Consider the following 21,199-nt stretch of genomic DNA (forward strand, 5'->3'; position numbering starts at 1 on the left):
ATTTGTTTAATTTATTCCAGCATGCACTGTTCGTATATAGTTTGTCATCAGAACATGCATGATACAGGTTTTAAAAATAACTTCAGTAATGACGATCATTAAAATGAGTTTTAATATCCTGAAAGACCTATCGTGTAAGTGCAAAAAGAAACTGACCTGCATTACTAATTCAAATAAATCATTGTCAAAGCAAAACCCCTTTGACTGTCAATATTTAAAATACATTTTACTCACTGGTTTCCATCGGAAGGAACGTTATCTGTAGATAGAGTAAAAACAAATTTAAACCAAAAACAAACATTTCAATTAGTTTCTGTATACCTTCATTGTTTACCTTGATTCATTGCGAAAGTGCAATGTGAACACTGTCGATTTTCCGATTTTACACCTTAAGGCACACAAAATGAAACTATTTGAAAAATGAAATCATCTCCCTATTCGTTTTATTTTGCTGCCATAAAGCTTAGGCCTATATAGAATAAATCTGTTTCCTGGTGTAACGAATCCCAATTGACCTTTCCATTCGAAACGCATTACGATTACAGTGTATTCTGGACAATCAACAATACTGTTCTGATTATCCGTTTTCCTTAGCTTTGATCTCAACAAATATATTTTTCACTTATTACTGGCAAACATCAAGAAAAATATTTAAAGATTGCGTTATTGGCTGAACTAACAGGCACAACACACTTACTGTACAATTTGCCCAATATTTGCCGATGTGGCAGAAAAGTCTTAATGTCCACCGTTAATTCGTATACTAAACAAGAAAAATTGAGGTTCCTACGTAGGTCAGTTGTATCAAATTGATGACACAATACATAAGTCCAAGGTAATGAAAATCAACAAATTATTGCTAGCAGCTACAACTGATCATTAACGCTGCAGCATTTCCTCAGCAGCAGTTCCTCAGCAGCAGTTCCTCAAAGTAGCAGAATGGCAGCGCAGCAGCAGCATATCAGGAATAGCAGCAACTTCTGTCTGGCAGTAAGTCCAAATACGATTACAGTACGAGTATGACAGCAGTATGACAGTACGACAGCTCGGTAGTAAGACAGCCAATATCAAAAGCAGGGTTTACAGTAAACCGGGTTTGCCAAAAAACACTTACCCTTTTTGCGTTTCCAGAAGACAATCGCCGCTACAAGAACAAGCAAAAGTGCAGCTGCTATACCGACTGCAATGAAGATCAAAGACAACTGACTCTGCATCGAGGGCTCTGCATATGAAATGTAAAGATGCGATTAAAACAAATCTTGACAGATTTCAAATCACCCTGTCGCTGTATATTAACTACAAAGGACAATTGAACAATCGAGGAGATCAAAGTGTTATCACCACTTTTCTCGGTCGTTTATAAATTCAACTTAGTTTGTCGTAATTTGTGTCGGACGAGCTGCTTTAAAGGCCACAACAAATCTATCGGAACACAAAATGGTCCTTACTGTCTTGATACAAAATAACAACCTGATATTGGTAAATTTGAATACAGTGTTTGTTTAATTAATTGGGATTCAAAGAGGCAAAATGCCATGAGTAAATTCAAACGAAGTCATTGTAACCGGGGAGAGTGGAATTTAGTTTGTTAAAATGGGGCACTCTCCTTATGTCCGAGTGGTTCCACTAAAAAATGATTTGGGAAGAGCGAACTTTCTGTAGTCTCACAAATATGAAATGGTTTTATTTATAATACAAATAGAGACAATATATACAAATTATTAGATATTTACACAAGAATTATATTAGAAACTTGGTTGGGTGTATAAAAACGACAGTCAAAAGGGAAATGGCTAATGAAGTAGCTCCAAGGATATTAATCTGAAATGCATAAAAACAATAAATGTCTAATGAATTATGGGAATTACTGTGGCATAAAATGATTGTTGCCCAAACAGAAGAATTATTTAAATGGCAATTATGCAAGAATATGGATATTTTATGTACATATAATGTAATTTTAAATCCGAAAAATAGAAATGAATTATTCGCCAAGTTATGTTATAAAATGAAATCAGAATATAATACCATGCCCTAATAACAAATTCCCGAATGATCATAGCAATAGAAAACTGATAGTTTTGGGGAAATGGGAAAAGTCTATTTCAAAAGATAAATGAGAACGTAAATATTATGGCAACACTAAAATTTAAGTTGAAGTTAGCGTACTTGTGTTGCTCATAAGTTCCAATTTGTGTTCGTTTCAAAAGGAAAATTTGTAGTTCACAAAAATAAAGTGCTTAATAACATTGTTTTCCGAAATGCCGAAAAATATTAAAATAGTAAGAGATTGTGTTAAAATAAATGGACGGTGTTTACCCGAAATGTTTAAAGTATAAAATAAAGTCAACAAAAAATCCTTTTTGCCATCTCATGCAAGAATTAAATAGAGAATCATTAAAATCATTCTCAAAAATACTTGCAAATCACGACGACAGATTTGTTTCAAAAGTTAATAATCCGTCGTGATCGCAAGGCAAATTTCCGGCCGTGTCCGTTTTGACGGCCTTTGGTTCTAGCAATAAACCAACATACAAAATACCAGAATGTTTCATACATGATGGCATAAAAAGATTTTAGGCATAAAAATGTTTGAGGCATAAAAATGTTTTAGGCATAAAAATGTGAAATATCAGACAAAGGATTTACTCACCACTTGGGAAGATCTACGTTCATGCCTACTCCGTGTCCGATGTGAAAATCGAAGTAGAAGCAGCAAAAAATAGATGAAACTATTCTACTGCAGTATAGGGAGCCTCTCTCAAAATTTCAATAAAAGTGGAGAGTGTAAGCGCTCGTAATAGATGGTCTGCTCGCAACAAGATGTTGGATCGAAATCAACAATATTCCGCAGCAGGCCCTACAAGAAAACTATACCGAAACGCCCGGAATGTCAACTATTCCGCTTAAACAAAGCGCGGTGGAATGCAAAACTTGCACGCTCGCTACGCCCATCGCATAGTTAAGCAAAATTCTAGGCGGCGCGCGCTGTTAAAAAAAAGTTTAGTTGGCCGCGAGAGGGCGCTAGGCTAAAAGCATGATCGCAATGGCTGCTCACATGTAAAATGACACAAACACGAAGTTAAGAAGTTATGAAATAATGCTGGAGTAAGGAACCAGTCGGGGAAAAGTAAGTACTGAAACCCGACCTGGTTACACTCACCCCCTAATTTTAAAGAAAAAAAAGAATTTTTAAAAGGGAATTTCATAGTAACTAACAGTTAAAAGGAATATCCTATTTATAAAAACTACTACACCAGCTCCTCGAAATAAACTTGGACAATAATAATATGTTCAAATGGTCGAGAGCGCGATAAAAGATTGTCCACCACTAGTATTTGACTAGTGAATTAGAGATTACCTCATTATGGACCTTAAATCTAAAACTCCCAATTTGGCCAAAATTAGACATATGAAAGTCCTCGTAAAAAATATGAAGATTTGGCTATGAGTTTCTACAAATAAAAAATCCCTAAAAAACATCCATAATATCAGTATTAATTAAAATTGCAAGATAGTGTTGAATGACGGGATAGAGAAAAATGGCAAAAATATGGTCCACCTCTAGCATGTCGCTAGAGAAATAGAGATTATCCTCCAATGGACCCAATAACCTAATTCTCAATATATAATCATTCTACACTAATCTAACTATAAAAACCCTAGTATCTGGCTACACTTAATGCATTTTAAAAAACAAAATCCTCAACATCTATTTACAGGACGTCTTTCAACCCCAACCTAAACATGTCTATTTATCCTAGTTGGGTTAGCTAATCCCAACAGTGGTTAAAACGAAATTAGGATAATGAGAGAATAAAATTTACCAAATACTGGCTTTACTTATCAATACAGATATAATGGAATCTACATGTACAATGTGAAATAAAAGATATGGCGTCTGCATTTAAGATTTATCATAGGTTAAAGATGTAAAAGGTTTTTTCGCCTAAAGCGCTAATTAAATCATTTGCAAAATAGTTTTTTTTCTGCAGCTATGATTTCAATATATTGCTACAAAAAGAATCAGTATACTGGCAATGGGACGATAAAAAAAAGTAAAAACATGTACAAAAATGTTAGGGTTTAGCTGAAGACGCGCGTACGCAGTCAAGCAACGACAACCTAATATGCACGCTTTAGCTTCTAGCAGCTGCAGTGCACCTATAATATCCACTATATAATACCCAAGCACGGTCGAATCACGTGCAACTAAAATGAAAGGTGAATCACGGGGTGGAAGAAGGGATGGATGGCATGAACGTAGTCACCCAAGTGGTAGTATGTCCCAAATCTGCATGCACAGAGAAATATAAAAGAAAAGACAACTGCCTCAAGGGCGTTAAAAATGTTCAACAAGAATCATTGTAACAGAGCTCCATTAAAAATACCAAGAATTCCAAGCACTTCCTCAATAAGTCAAAAAGGTAATGTTGAAATAAATACAACAATTACTATGAGAGGAAGAATATTGAGCTATAAAGGAGCAGTGCATATTGAAATAACAATTAAAATACTAAAAATAAAAAAGCTTTGGATCCGTCCAACTCTACGCTACAGTGTGTATAAGCAGGCACAATATGTGTTTCACAGGTAAAATTTCGTTGTGTTTTTAGTCTTTTTTTCTACATTTTCAGAGAACAATAATAATGCAATGAATCACAACAAGCAAGAAATATAACCACCACCAGCAAAAATATGAAAAATGAAGCTCCTACAGCCCGCTCCAGAGACCAATCGTCGCTGTCAGATCGATGGACGGCCACAAAGATGGAAGGAGTTCTGTTTTTGGATTTCGCCAAAAGAAGACAGTTCAGTGGCGTCTAATGGCAGCAGATGACACACTCCTGCAGCTCACTCTGGAGGTCAGTCAGTGGTTCTCAGCTGGCAGTTCTTTCAAATGGCACCAAGGAAGGAAGGCGGCAGGAACCTGGGTCGGTACACCCCTCCTTAGTCAACCCGGTCTGGTACCCAACCTCCGCTGGGCCTACTATGCCGATGCTGAGCTTAGCCTGGACTCCCAATCGTCACGAGCAGAACGACGCCACAGCTAGAGCTCCCGGTCTCATCAGTGCCAGGCGAATTCCCTATATATTTGACTGTCGTTTACTCTGATTTAATTTATCTAATTTCGCTCCCAAATCTAAAATAAAGTGGATAGCAAAGCTATCCTGCCGACTACGCCAAGTGTAACCGGGGAGAGTGGAATTTAGTTTGTTAAAATGGGGCACTCTCCTTATGTCCGAGTGGTTCCACTAAAAAATGATTTGGGAAGAGCGAACTTTCTGTAGTCTCACAAATATGAAATGGTTTTATTTATAATACAAATAGAGACAATATATACAAATTATTAGATATTTACACAAGAATTATATTAGAAACTTGGTTGGGTGTATAAAAACGACAGTCAAAAGGGAAATGGCTAATGAAGTAGCTCCAAGGATATTAATCTGAAATGCATAAAAACAATAAATGTCTAATGAATTATGGGAATTACTGTGGCATAAAATGATTGTTGCCCAAACAGAAGAATTATTTAAATGGCAATTATGCAAGAATATGGATATTTTATGTACATATAATGTAATTTTAAATCCGAAAAATAGAAATGAATTATTCGCCAAGTTATGTTATAAAATGAAATCAGAATATAATACCATGCCCTAATAACAAATTCCCGAATGATCATAGCAATAGAAAACTGATAGTTTTGGGGAAATGGGAAAAGTCTATTTCAAAAGATAAATGAGAACGTAAATATTATGGCAACACTAAAATTTAAGTTGAAGTTAGCGTACTTGTGTTGCTCATAAGTTCCAATTTGTGTTCGTTTCAAAAGGAAAATTTGTAGTTCACAAAAATAAAGTGCTTAATAACATTGTTTTCCGAAATGCCGAAAAATATTAAAATAGTAAGAGATTGTGTTAAAATAAATGGACGGTGTTTACCCGAAATGTTTAAAGTATAAAATAAAGTCAACAAAAAATCCTTTTTGCCATCTCATGCAAGAATTAAATAGAGAATCATTAAAATCATTCTCAAAAATACTTGCAAATCACGACGACAGATTTGTTTCAAAAGTTAATAATCCGTCGTGATCGCAAGGCAAATTTCCGGCCGTGTCCGTTTTGACGGCCTTTGGTTCTAGCAATAAACCAACATACAAAATACCAGAATGTTTCATACATGATGGCATAAAAAGATTTTAGGCATAAAAATGTTTGAGGCATAAAAATGTTTTAGGCATAAAAATGTGAAATATCAGACAAAGGATTTACTCACCACTTGGGAAGATCTACGTTCATGCCTACTCCGTGTCCGATGTGAAAATCGAAGTAGAAGCAGCAAAAAATAGATGAAACTATTCTACTGCAGTATAGGGAGCCTCTCTCAAAATTTCAATAAAAGTGGAGAGTGTAAGCGCTCGTAATAGATGGTCTGCTCGCAACAAGATGTTGGATCGAAATCAACAATATTCCGCAGCAGGCCCTACAAGAAAACTATACCGAAACGCCCGGAATGTCAACTATTCCGCTTAAACAAAGCGCGGTGGAATGCAAAACTTGCACGCTCGCTACGCCCATCGCATAGTTAAGCAAAATTCTAGGCGGCGCGCGCTGTTAAAAAAAAGTTTAGTTGGCCGCGAGAGGGCGCTAGGCTAAAAGCATGATCGCAATGGCTGCTCACATGTAAAATGACACAAACACGAAGTTAAGAAGTTATGAAATAATGCTGGAGTAAGGAACCAGTCGGGGAAAAGTAAGTACTGAAACCCGACCTGGTTACATCATCTTATAAATAATCATGTTGCTAAGCTTGCGTTATCTTGAGGCTTACTGAAAAACAAACTACTTTGTATTATTAGATGATATCGCTGTGCTTTATATAGCAATCCGGAAACACTTCTTGGAAATGGGGTTGACGTCTACGTGGCACAAAATGAATGCAAAGTAAAAGCAACTAAAATGTACAGAAAGAATTGCATATGTGGGCAACATCTACTCTTACTACACCTCGCAAGTTAAGCTGGAACCTTCTGCCTAAACGGCTAATTTGATTGGTCAATCAGAGTTCTAACCTTTTGTGAAATTTACCCCATTGACCGCGATTATATCCCCAGTTGATAAAATTGGCCGACCTTAATGAGTGTTAAGCGTACGTTGCAAATCAAGTTGAAAAATAAACTCACTCGGTGTATGAATTGTTGATCCGGAATCTCCGTTGTCGTTTTGGGATGGCCCTGTAGTTTCAAACTCCCCCCTTCCATCTTTAATACGTCAAGTTAAAATGTGAAAGAAAATCACACACTCTAAATTACTGAGAAAACTAATTTCTGATAACTAATTTCAATGTCACAGGTGACAATACAGTCACAATTGTAATTCAAACTAAAACCTTTTTTTTTTTAATCCAACATTTCCTAACAGTTTTTGTGTTGTGTATGGACTTGAATTAAGACTAGTAGACTAATAATGTACTTGTCTATGCGCATGCGTGCGCGCGCATCTGTATGGAAAGTTCCAGTACTTTCCCGCTCTTGTTCAAGTGATAGTTTTGAGTGACAAAATATTTGGCCACTTTCGGACCTTTTCTCAAAGTTATCAAAGTCTCCGTGTCAATTATTGAGTTGTAAAGTTACCCAGAGTACACAACAATTTCTGGCAACGAGGATGGGATAACTCTTAACAACTTTGAGCATTGAATCACAGCGTTTCGAGCATAGCATCAGAAAAAAGTCCCGGTGAGAAGTGACCCGGCGTGGTCATGACGCCATGACGCCGACGCGTGATTGCCGTGGAGACGCCCGTGCAGAGCGTATAATGTACACGCGCTATGCCATGCCGTACAGCATGCAGTTTGTACAGACAGTGAACAACGTGCTGTGTAACCAGCCACACACAGCGCCGACGCCCGCACATTACTGCTCGTGTACGTGCCCGTTGTAGTGCCCGCGGTGGGGCCGATGTGCAGTGCAGCCGGTAGCCGCGTCCAGGCAAACCGATCGAGTCCAGGCCAGGAACCAGAGGATGCCGGAGCGGGACGATTTTAGCCGTCGTTGCAGTCCTGTTTGCAGCTACAAACCAGGCCTACCTGCCAAGCACGAGACAGGATTTTGCGGGAGCCGACGACCGGAAAATCGCCAGCGAGATGGACGCGTACTGCCAGGGATCGAGGCCGCACGATGCGGATCCAAGATGGCGGCGCCAATGGAACGTTGCTAACGTCAGACTGGGATCGACAGCCAGCGTTCTTGCCGTAAGAAAATTGCAAAATACACATCGATCTCCGCCAGCCCTGCCGATAACTGTTGATATGGAAGATCGCTGCAAGCCCCGATTGACATTTTAACTTTGTTTTATCGTACACGGAATATCGTTTGTATCGTCGCGCACGAATACGAATTCCCAATTCGCAAGGACAGCCAGCAGGTTCGCCGTGTCCACACTGAGCCAGTCTAAACCAGGATGGATATTTACTGCCTGCCTGCAAGCCCACAGCCTTTGAACTGTTGAACACTGATCAACGCCGCCGCCAATAATGATTTAAAGGAACTGGACAGTACATCCACCTGCAAGAGACTTGAACTTGAACATGTTGAAATAGGTAGGCTACAAGCCAATGAGATTAATGATGATGACAAACAAAGGTCGGTTTTCTTAACCAATTTAGGTAGTTAGAATTACCATACCCTACGGGCTCTATTTCCGCCAAAAAAGCCCACAGAGAAGACGTACAAGGATTGCAAAGACGTGCTTAAGGCACATTTCTCGCCAAAACATACTGAGATTGTTCAGAGATATAGATTTTACACTTGTAGTCAGAAAGTCAATGAAACTATTCCCCGGTTTGTTGCTAACTTAAGACAACTTAATGAGGGATGTAACTTCAAGGAGTTAGATAATATGCTAAGAGATAGAGTAGTAGTAGGATGCCGTGATGACACGGCTACCCAGAGAAAGCTCCTTAGTGAGTCGAAACTAACTTTGGAAAAGGCCCTCCAAATAGCTTGGGTTATGGAAGTTGCAAATAGGGACGTAGAAATTTAAGAAATATCGGAAACCAGCCCGATAGCCCCTCGGGTACAGTAGTGCATAAAATGCAAGGGAAGCCCCCTAAGCAGAAAAACCAAAAAATTTAGCCCCAAACACACACAACCAGAGAAGCCAGCGGTCCTGTGAGCAAGCCAGGAAAAAGATGCTGGTGCTGTGGTGCCAGTCAAGCCCCTGCATCCTGCCCGTTCCAGAAGGAGAAGTGCTTCAAGTGCTCTCAAGTGGGACATACTAAGAGCCAGTGTGATTAAGTGCAGTCTTTTCAGAAGCAGATATATTATTGCCGCCCCAAAGCACACATTATCTTGAAGATGATGAGAATTCAAGCCCAAAAGTGGAAGACCTCAAGTTGAGCCGGCCAAATCCCTACATAACCAAAGTGTTGCTTAATCGCAAGGAGATTAAGATGGAAGTCGACGCAGGCAGCCCCTGGACAGTTGTTTCGAAAGATGTATTTAGTGCCTTTAGCCAAGATACTGCCACGCATCCCACTGATGTCAAGCTTAACTCCTAACAGGTGACTCTGTTGCTACACTCGGAGAAGCATCAGTAGATATGCAGATTTCGTCTCACAAGAAGCCAACGAATATGCCCCTATTGGTCGTAGATCATGGAGCAAGTCTGATGGGAAGAGATTGGATACAAGCATATCCCTTTGTAGTCAGGAAGTTTACCAGCCAAGGGAAAACTCAAAAGCCAAGCCTCAGCATCAACAAGGTGCAAAACGATCTGGAGTCGCTACTCAGCCAACATAATGCTGTTTTGGACTGCTCCAAAGTTGGTAAATTGGAAGGTAACCAAGCCAAGGTGTATCCTAAGGAGGTCGTGGACGGGACATACTTCTACGAAGCCGCCCCAGTCCCGTATGCAATGAAAAGCAAAATCGATGCTACCTTAGATGATCTCCTTGCGAAAGGCATTATCAAGCCCAAGAAATTCGCTGACTATGCCTGCCTAGTAGTTGCTGTAAACAAGCCCGGCGGTAAAGTCAGAATATGTGGCAACTACAAGCTTACTGCAAATAAAGTCTTGAAGCTAGAGCAGTACCCGATACCGACTCTGGATGATCTTCTTCAAACATTAGAAGGGGGCCAAAAGTACAGCAAGCTAGACTTGCCTATCACCAAATATAACTTGATCCGTCAGCACGGAAATACACCATCATCAACACACATACATGACTATTCCATAACACAAGGTTACCGTTTGGAATAGCAAGTGCCCCAGCCCTATTCCAGAGGACAATGGAATCGCTATTGGCAGACATTCCAATGTGCAGTCCGTACTTGGTTGACATCATCATTACTGGCAAGAATGATGAGGAGCACTTGGCCAATTTGAAAGCTGTGTTGTCCGGATTTGAAGAGAATGGACTGCGCGTAAAGCAGGAAAAATGTGCATTCCTGCAGCCCTCCATCGAGTACTTGGGACATGGTCTAAACAAAGACGGAATAAGTACATTGCCAAAGAAACTGGACGCCATCAAGAATGCAGAGAGACCTACAAAACAAACTCAGCTGCAAGCCTACCTAGGACTTCTAGGTTACTGCCGTAAATTCATTCTAAACTTGACACAGGAGATTGCGCCACTCACACAACTGTTGAAGGCAGAGTATGCATCAAAGGAGAAAAGCTATCCTGGGAAGCCCGATCCAAGCTTCAAATGGGGACCTGCACAGCAGAAGGCGTTCGAGAAGTCAAAGAAACTCTTGCAGAGTGATAGCGTCCTAACACACTTTGATCCGCCCAAGCCAGTAGTACCGCAGACAGACGCCAGTCCTTACGGACTAGGAGCGGTTATGAGTCACCTACAGGACCAGACGGGGAAGAACGCCCCATAGCCTTCGCCTCAAGGACTCTCACAGCCAGCGAACACAACTAGAATATTTCAGAATATAATCACATGTTTTTGTTCCCTCCTATTGAGTAGTATTTTATGTTATCCAACAAGCTAGGGACAACGAGGGAGAAAAAGAAGAAATGACACAAAGACTTAAGCTGTACCTGTTTCTTGATGTTGGCTGAGCAACAGAATATTCGTGACCACCTTTCCTCCTGACCCAGTTGCTGTACACGTTAGATTCCTCCGCTGACCAGGCTGAAACGACGGCACGGTAAACTTGCTGCTTGTGTTGTGCAATCTCGTCCCAACTACCCTCGTCTCTCCGCTTGTGTTCTTTCCAGCGAATACCCAGGTGATTTCTGCCGGGGGTTTGGTGGCTGTGGCCAGGCAGGTGAAGCTCTGGTCGGTGCCTGGTCCAGTGTTCACGTATCCACTACAAATTTCGCCGGTAGTGGCGTTGACGATGTACACATCTTTGGGTGGCACTGCGGAGAAGCATTACATTATTTTGGCATCAGGACAAGACAAACAAGCCTGTGAAAGAACTTTAGTGGAAATTCCGAATTCTGCAACATCCCCCAAATCAATAGTTTGCGCTTCATGCAAGTTCCTTTTTATTTGAGTGTGAACTTTAAACACGTTATTGGATAAAACAGCACTGCGTGCGCGCGCACATACCACCTTCGAGCGCACATGGTGCCACCTAATATCATTTATTGTGGTTGCTGGACCCGTCTGCATAGATTGTTAGCACAAAAATATCAATAGCAAAACACACCTTGGTAATTTAAGACCTACTGACGTTAACATGTGCGCTTTCTTATCCTGACTCTTATCGGAAAGCGCACATGTAAACACCACGTGACGTCATTCTAACTCAGGTCTATTGAAACAGGTGTATCCATTTTCAACTTACCACCTACTGTCAAGGATGTATTTTTCCACACCGTCGTTGCCGAATACTGAGATTCACATCTGTAGCGCCCCTCATCTGTTAACTCGAGGTCGTTAATCGTCAAGTTGCAACCGTGGTCGTCATGGTGATAGTCATACTTTTCCGCATTGGTGCTGTCCTCATTTGTGCACGCATAGTGCAAGGGTTCGTTGCCAAGCAACCACCTAAATTTTACCTTTGGAAAGTCGGATGGAACACTTTTGACGAAACATTCCAAAGTGATAGCCCCTCCTCGTATCCCGTTTATCACGGAAGTTGTCTCGGCAATTCCTGGTCCCACACAAAGGAGCATCAATTAATATACAGAGGAGACTTGATCCTTTGAATAAAATGCTACCATAAAGGCACCCGGGCCGCAATAAAAAAGCATTGGGGTAGATTCTGCCTTCTTCTGATTTCGGGGAGACCAACTGGCAGTTGCATATTCGAAAGAGCGGGGAAAGGTGGGGCAGCTGGACCTCATTTGACGCTAGGGCTAGGCGTTCTTTCCCACTTTTCCGATCTCTCATTATATTCATACTTCGAAATTCGAAAGAGGGAATGAGCATTAGTAGCAACTGTTTAAAACGGTTGTCTGCACTCGTCTTTCGGTTTAATTAACAAATAAAGCTTGAATTAACAAAAAGCTTGAAGAGGGATGGTCCCGCCCACCTTCCCCGAAACTGCATAAATATGTACCACGTGTGTACACTATGTGGGATATCCTATCACGGCGTTTGCACATTGTTTTACAGATATATATAAATAGACTAGGGGACATTTCTAAAATTATTACAAGAAGAGGTATTTTCGAGTAGAAGTTGGTCACATAGCTATTTTACCTAATTTCGGTTTGCTGAATCCGAAAATGATGCTTACCAAGCTGGATTTTTAGTGAAAATATGCCTAATTTGCATACCTCTTTAATTCCTGTTGTGTAATATCTTTGTTCCCATATTTGGGTATATTTTTTATTGTCTATTTTTTTTTGAAAAAAGTTTATTTTGGTGATTTTACTTTCACTTCCTGACTTCAATTACATTTTCTTAAGCATTAAAGTGACTGAATGATTATAAGGACATAGTAACAATCCAAAATGGCAATTATTACATTCTTAAAGTTGTGCGCTTTTACCTTGTCTCCAGATATCATCAAGTGGTCTTGCCAAACCTTAGTATTGATGAACTTCAAATTCACCTTGTTGCTTCCTGGTACATCATAAACCCTAATAAACACGGTTTGGGAAAATCATGTGAACAAATATAACATTGTGATACAAAACGGGGAAAAAACGGAATGTTTGCAAATTAGGCTATAAATGAAGGGTTGCCTAACGTGGGAGACTTGAGCAATTTCCAGGAAATTCCCAAAAATTATTGGTAAAAAAAAACAGGTTTTGACGTTGCCATTACTTTTGTAAGCAACATTATTCTTTTATTTTGAGGGATTTTCTTGAACTTGTTCAAGTTCCCAACGTTATAGGCAACCCTTCGCCTAACATTTAGCCCAATTTCGGGACATCTCATTTTCCCCCTATTTTTTTTTTGGCCTAACTTTTTGACATAATTTCATATTAAATTTTGTTAGGGTAACTGTGCTTGTAAATAACTTTGTGAGTTTGAATCTCATCAATACTGACGTTTGGCGAGACTATGATATCTGGAGACAAGATGAATGTGCGCAACTTTAGGGTGTAATATTAGCCATTTTGGACTGTTTCAATGTCCTCATGATTATTCAGTCACTTTTATGCTTTTTGAAAATGTTATTGAACTCAGGAAGTGTAAGTATAATCACCACAACAACCTTTTGAAAGTATAAAATAATTAAAAATGTATCCAAATATGGGAACAAATATATTGTACGACAGGTTAATTATGCATATTACCACTAAAAACTCCAGCTTTGTAACCATCATTTTCGGATTCAGCACCTCCGATTTAGGTAAAATAGCTGTGTTACCTACTTCTACTCGAAAATGCCCCTCTTTGCCCCAAATGAGCCCTTTTAAAAAATATATCGCCAAGTCTAAGCCCTTTAGTCAAACATTCAAAATAGTATTCGTACGCTCATTATAATGACACTTTCTATTCTTCAGCACTATTCCATTCTTTTATTAATTAACGTAAGAATAGCGTTAAAGGTATAGTTTATCATTTTTAATTTGTGCATTATTCTCGTTGAAAGCAACCAAAGTGCTCAAAATCTAAAGAAGGGTGACAACTAATACAAACTTGATGAAGTTTTTGTTCAGTGAATGCTGTATATTTCGAGAAAGCAATATTCCATTTCAAATCAAAAGTTGACAAGCGCCATGTTTTGAATTGCGCACGGATTCAACGTCCAGGATACGTTCTTATTCAGCCGATTTCAGCTACGCGAGGTCGCACTCTGAACCGACGAATTATACAGTGCTATTAAACAAGAAGCGGAACCCAAACCCCCAAAATTATATTTCATATTTTAAAAAAATGTAGCACCAAAAATAATAATGACTGGAAAGCCAATTTCATAAGCTACTTTTTAGATGAAAAATTAACCGAAATTGCTCAATCCGTTCAAAAATATCGAAACACAATGACTCTAAAACCTGTCTCCTCGAAAAATGCGATTTCAAGAATCGTCATCACAATTGTCTTCAAAAATCGCCAGCGATAAAACCTCAGTTTAAAAGTTAAAAATATTCAACAAAGTTCTTTTGAAGTTTATGAATTAATTGTTTGCCTAACCAGGGTTGTTTATAAAGATATTGTGTACTACAGTTGTTAACAGTTGTTGAATCAAGTATTCTGTGTTATTTGTCTTTTTTATTCCAAACAGTCAAAACAAACACTAAATTGCTTTTTGGACAAAACAGGTTTCATGGTCATCGCAATTAAACGGTGATATGTTTGGAACGGATTGAGCAATTTCAGTAATTTCTTTCATCTTAAAGTAGCTTATGAAATTGGCTTTCCAGAAATTATCATTTTTTTGTGCTACATATTTTTGAAATATGAAATATATTTTTTTGGGCTTGGGTTCCGCTTTTTTTTCACTCAATCTGTAGCAACCGCGCACGCTTGTGCGTCCTGTCAACACTTGCGTGCGCCATAATTTAAAACTAACTACTAACGGAAATTTTCCAGAATGCGTCTTTAGACGTGTCGTTGGAATGGCATTCTTTTATTGGTTTCTTCAAACTGAAAGCTTGTCAGAAAAGAAAACTTCACAGAGAGTTTAGTTCCCTTACTATCTTTAAATCAAGTATGCTTTTTAACAAAAATTGCGTCAGTTACTTTTTAGATAGCTGCAAACAGATGGACTGTAGCTTTAACCCTGTTGTAGGGAGAAGCCGTTTCAGATTTTTTTGCTGATCGTCCGTTATATTTGTAACCCTCATGATCAGGCCCTCAGGAATAGTTCAATCTTGTAACGTATTTAACAAATAAATACGATTCATTGTGTTTTCCATCTCCACGAAAAATATATTAGAAAATACTTACCATTAAACACGATGAGTTCTATTACAGTTATTTCTGTTCCTCCTGATGATGTAATTTGACAGTAGAACTTTGTGCCATTCAGTAACTCGGAAACATGCGGGATCACCAACGCCCCGCTTGTCTTGTTAAGTACAACCGTATAATCCGCATAGGTCTCATTACATTGGACAATGGCCAATCCATTTACATGCCATTCGAGCGAGACACCTGTACCACTGCATGGTGGAGTCACAGCCCAGTCAAGTGCTTCGCATTCCAGCTCCACCTTTTCTCCCTCCACGGCTGTCAAAATTGTCGCTATGAAAATATACGACAAACAAAATTCCCAAATGAGAAGAAAATCCCCTTTTTTGTGAACGCTCATCGGGTAAATCGGGATTTAAGAAATGGATGATCCTTTTGTGGAGTGTTTAGTCTTCTGTCGTTGGAATATCAGTTGACCTATTACTATGGGTAAAATGAGTCAACTATCAATATGATTTTTTTTCACTGCTATTCAAAATATTTAGGACATTATTAACTTACCACAAGAAAGGTCATATGCGGCACCAAATGTGCAGATAAAAATCAACGCGTATAACTGATTCATTTCTGAAGAGTGTCAGTTACGTCGGATGGTCACTAAATCAGAAAGCAACTCCTACGCATAACGCGATAGTTTTCCTTTTATTTCAGGCTAGTCACAGACGAAACTAATGTCGAAAGCTTTTACAACATAAACAATAATTGTGTATGGCTGATTAAGTAGTGACACGTATTATTTTGACAATGCATGTCGTTCAGAGCTATATGGGCAGAAAAGAAGTGTTCAGAATATTATCGCCTATGCAGCGCTACATATTATGAAAACCAACACTTTGACCGAATTTACCAGAATTGAAAGTGTAAGAGGATGTTTAATTCCGGAAAGAAAATATGTGAGCTTTTTATAGTTCAACATGCCATCCAGAGTGCATTGTCAGGGTAAAGAGACACAATGTACATGTTGCTGCAACGTTTGATTCGTTGAAAAACATGTATGTAGCTTTTAATATTAGGCCTATACTCGTTTCTCGTTCATTGATTTCTTAATAGCATACAAGACAATCTCATATATTTGCCTCAGATCAGTAAATACATTTAAAAACAAGATGTTGTCTGCCCTAGTGGGGTAGTACTCCACTTCGAATGAAGTAGAACAGGCGCGTCCAACGACAAATCTTCTGCTTTGCAAGTTCTTTTAAATTATTCGTGGAATTCAATAGCGCCCTCATTAAGGAAAACGATTTTGAAAAATGATATGAATAGCAAAGATGCAGTTCGATCAGTCATGTGGTTGCTAAGGCAAAGCGTCTGCCGTCGTTAGGCAAAGCTAATCCAATTACGTACTTAGACGCTATAGTAGAGCTGTGAAATTTATGCATTACAAAAAACATGGCCTTTTGAACGTTGTGTTTCTCAGAAAATATGAACAGTATGATTGAAAAGATAAATTATAACAGATGAAGAAATTCGTAGCTTCATGTCAGTGAAAAAAAATCTCGGTCATCGATGCCGAAACGTCAATACTGGTTACTGGTATAGCTAACTTTCAAGTCGGGAAGAAATCGTTCGAAAACTTCCCTAAATCTCTGCATCGATATTTATTTCCAGGAATTTCTCAAAAATGTTATTTCACGAGCAGTTGAACACTTATATCATCTAAGTATATTCCGAATTTCAGTTGTCGCAAACGCTAGTGTTACAATTTGAACGATCTCCATGGAAAATTTCGACCATGATTTCTGCCACCCAAGTCACATGCATTGTTCAGCAAAGCGCCTTAGGCGCTACGGTTGACCGATTTCAGCCAAGCCACACAATATCGTACTGTAGATTAGCATATTCATTAGCGTCACTCGGCGTGTTTTGGCGTGGGTCTCGGTATCGACCAATGGAAGCCGGCAAAAAGGTTGACATTTATCAACTAATAACTCGTAAAGGAGGCTTTTCTCAACATTTGTACTGCACATCATAATGGAAAGGAACCTTATTAATAACCGTGAGGCTTGAACAGAATGACAGCGTTTGCAAACGTTAGTGTTACAACTTTCAATGATGCACGTAGCCGGGCCTATTTTTTTCCCAATTTCAACGAAAGTAATGAACACATAACAACGATTTTTAGCACATTATTACTTGGATCATTATGAGGAAAGTAAACCCTGAAAGGTGCATGAAGATACGGTCTTCCAAACGGGAGAAATTAATTTTCAAAGATTTCGCCCGCCAACGTGAACATTTAGTTGTGTGCACATTTAGTTTCATTCAAAATGAAGTGTTAAGTAACCTTTAGAAATCGCCTATGACTGCGATTATGTGCTGGCCGCTGTTAAAGGGACGCTGCATTATTCACCTTAACGGCTTAACTTTAAGGAAAATCGACGCCCGACGAGAATAATTGTAGACATTTTACGTGTATTCCAACCTGCAACTGATACTCATTTGGACGATTTGGGTTGGCGGTAAGTGCCAGACCGCAAATGATTTTTTTCCCCAAACATCGTACGGATGGTTGTCGAGCGCCATCTACGATACTTTTAGTATACTTACGCAGGTTTATCACGCCATCAATTACGATTTGCTGTCTCAGTTGGATTATAGTATACTTTTTCAGATCGGAGGGTGTAAGTTATGTATATTATGTGTTATGTATATTCATGTTGTCCAGAGCTTTAGAGGATAAGCTATATAAAAAGGGACAATGGTGTTTAAGATAATCACCAAAGATCGGCAGCGGATTCGTGAACTGTTAGGAAGTAGTCCTGACTTCTCATCAGGTGATCCGAGCTCGAACCAAAGTGAGCGTTTTTCACTTCTTCTCATTCTACCTTTTAAATAACTAACGGGGGAAGGAACATTTCTCACAAGACGTAAAGCCTATCTTGGCCTTTTGATGTGGAGAACAAGGCGTAATGGACCAATCAGAAGATGAGAAACGATGTCGTTCGGAAAATAAAAATTCGACAGTCGGCGGCTGCACAGTAAGCTATAGGAATGCACGCGATACATATGCATTGTATGTAAGGTGTACTCATTTTCCGAAGCAAAATTGCCTAACTAAACTGTTCGCCCTGTTCTTGAAATCACATCCACTGTGACCGTGAGACCTCCAAGTAATTTTCAGTGTGACCAGTTGCCTCGTATAAATGATATCTTAATATACTGGTCAAATTTTCCATACAAAGGTCTCCTTAGCCTTCCAAACGGTAGGAATTCGGTGTTCGGCATTACGAACACCATCTCATATATATTAGCCACGTGATCATTTTTATTTAACATAGCCTTGGTCAAGGGTCTCGTCGTTATTCGTTCCGTACGCGGCAATCAATCGGCGGCATATAACCTCGCTCGCTATGAAGTGCATGTAAAAATTCAGCGCGAACAGCGGCCTCATGCAGCCAATATTTCATTCAAATCAGTTGGACCTGATCGAAAGCCTTGGTTCAATCGTCAGCGAAAGCTAATTGTTTTCTTTATTTTGCGCTGGATTTGTAGCGCACGACCTCGTATGGAATACAGGTAAGTGTGGGCGGGGCTAATGTGTGGAGTATCCAATCACAACTTGGTAAATCACAGAAACCGCATTGTTTGTTCATTGGTGCCGTGTGCAGAGACTCACAACGTGTGTGTATGCATGCATGTACGGTGCCACGTTTCACCGCCATGCAATTTTCCACGCAACGATCGACCAATAAGAAAACGGCATTTAAGGTCAGCCTAGGCTATTAGCATATTGAATACCGCCCCACAAACCTCACATGGACGATTGAACCAAGGCTCTCGATCAGGAACAACTGGTTTGCATAAAATAATTGCCGCTTGAGGTCGCTGTTCGAGATGTATTTTTACACGCACTGCATAGCGCGCGAGGATCACTCATAGACAAATCGGAGTCAAATGATTCGTCAGAGTAAATGGCCATTTACTCTTGTAAAGAGTAAGTTGACTTCAATATAGAGTCAATTTGACTTCCCTCCCAGAGTCGTTGGGGTCAAAATAAAATGACTCGTCAAACAGGTTAAATGGTGCCTAACTCTTATAAAGAGTAAGTGGACTTTAACACAGAGTCAATTTGACTCCTCTCCAAAAGTCATTGGTGGCCGGCTTCGCGAAGTTTGTTGTTGTTGATGGCGCGAAAAGCGCGTTGCTGCCGTAGTCTGGTCACTAACTCTCCTACATTTAGATCGATACGGCTGGTATCCAACCTACGTAGCTATGTTTGCCGCCATCTTGGCACTCTCGTTGCTTGCTGTGCTCGGTCGGTTGAGTCAAGCTTTGATTTTTAAAAAAATGTTAAGTCGGAATTCACAGTAATCATTACAAATAACAAGCCACAACATACGTATTCGGCACGGGTGCCTTCATTTTCACAACAGGCGTTGAGCAAAGGTTTACTGACGAATTTTGAAACCAAACTCACAGTGACGAGCCGCTTGACACACTCAAACGCAACTATGTGACGGGACGACTTTTTGACGTGTGTATAATCACCCTGATTTTACAAACGTCAAAATCCCATCGTTTTTGTTGGACAGCATTTTTTGCCTTGCAGGTAAATTTACTTTATTAAACAAGCTACTACAATGTTTTGCAGTAGACCCCATGACTATAATTTGGTCATTTTAAACTCCACCGAAAAGCTACTATGTCACCCTAGCCCCAAAGGAGAGTCACCTTAGCCCCATAAAAGAGTCACAGTAAACTTGCAACAGTGACTCTTCCAAAAACTTATGAGAGTCATTAGGACTCTGAAAAAGGAGTAAAAATGGACTCTTTACGGAGTCGTTTGACTCCAAAAATGGGAGTTATTTTTGACATAGTTGCTGGACTCCATTTGAAGAGAAAGCCCGACTCTGATTCGGCTATGAGTTTAGGCCGCCGATTGATTACCGCGTATATGGTCGAATAACGACGAAAGCCACGACCAAGGCTATATTAAAAGGACAATTTTTTTTAATCTATGAAGCAGCAGGATCATTCACATGTGGACAATCATTTGCATCTAAAAATCTTTACATTCAACTCTAGCGCAAGTTATAACATTGGTTTGATTTTTACAAGCATTAATAAAGTCTGTATTTACAATGCAGTCTATAACATTAAACTCTTTTATGACTTATTAAATGTCGTATTTTATAAGAATGAATTCGTCGCTTTGCTCACGAAGTGACAAAAACCTTCAAAATCGGCCAAACCGTCATTCTGAGATAATCGCGTTTTTGTATGATCAACTTTTAAAATCGTGTTTTCGCCCAATTTCCAATGACGGATTCGGATCATTTTTGCATTTCCGTGTATGGTATGCGTGGTTCTTTGTTGAGTAATAATAATTTGTGCGTTAATTGTTTTAATTAGAGAGTAATTAATTAACTAAACTTTTTTGCACTTCGTGGGAACAAAAAAACGTGAAGGTTTCACTTATTAGTCATTTTGTTTTGGTTTTTGTCACTTCGTGAAATCACATAAAGCAACAACGTCTTATTATTTTGACGCACGCGCTTAGTTTTTGTCACTTCGTGAGAAGACGATGGGAAACAGGACAGGGATTTTGCGCTCACATAGTGTAGTTTTATACACAAATGCAATTATTTTGTTTACATCTTGCAACGTTTTGCGTCTATTTTCCGCTTCAGTATATTTTATATCCAGATATACCTGTGATTTCCTCCCCAAGTCGCTGTCGTAAAATATAACGTACTGCATTGAACGAATCTCCTCAAATCTCAGTAATGATCTGACTTTTGTCAATATTCTGATACAGTTGTTTAAGCGAATCTTATAAAAAGAAATGGATTGGGCAACTAACTATTCTCTGTTTAGTTTCAATTCATTTAATTCAGTCAAATAAATGTTTAAAAACATTTTT

The 21,199-nt window shown here is 39.3% G+C and overlaps 2 long non-coding RNA genes across 2 annotated transcripts; both read right to left on the bottom strand.

Moving 5' to 3' along the window:
* Nucleotides 1–1,653: 1,653 nt before the first annotated feature.
* LOC119735390 lies at nt 1,654–2,946 on the bottom strand. Its single transcript, XR_005272156.1, has 2 exons — nt 2,654–2,946; nt 1,654–1,821 (listed from the first exon to the last, which is right to left on the bottom strand). It is a non-coding gene; the product is annotated as an uncharacterized LOC119735390 (long non-coding RNA).
* Nucleotides 2,947–3,493: 547 nt separating this feature from the next.
* Nucleotides 3,494–6,575, bottom strand: LOC119736248. The gene is made up of 2 exons (XR_005272296.1): nt 6,283–6,575; nt 3,494–5,450 (listed from the first exon to the last, which is right to left on the bottom strand). It is a non-coding gene; the product is annotated as an uncharacterized LOC119736248 (long non-coding RNA).
* Nucleotides 6,576–21,199: the final 14,624 nt, after the last annotated feature.

This window comes from Patiria miniata, unplaced genomic scaffold (genome assembly GCF_015706575.1).
Source record: "Patiria miniata isolate m_02_andy unplaced genomic scaffold, ASM1570657v1 HiC_scaffold_29, whole genome shotgun sequence".
In the NCBI taxonomy this organism is placed as follows: domain Eukaryota; kingdom Metazoa; phylum Echinodermata; class Asteroidea; order Valvatida; family Asterinidae; genus Patiria; species Patiria miniata.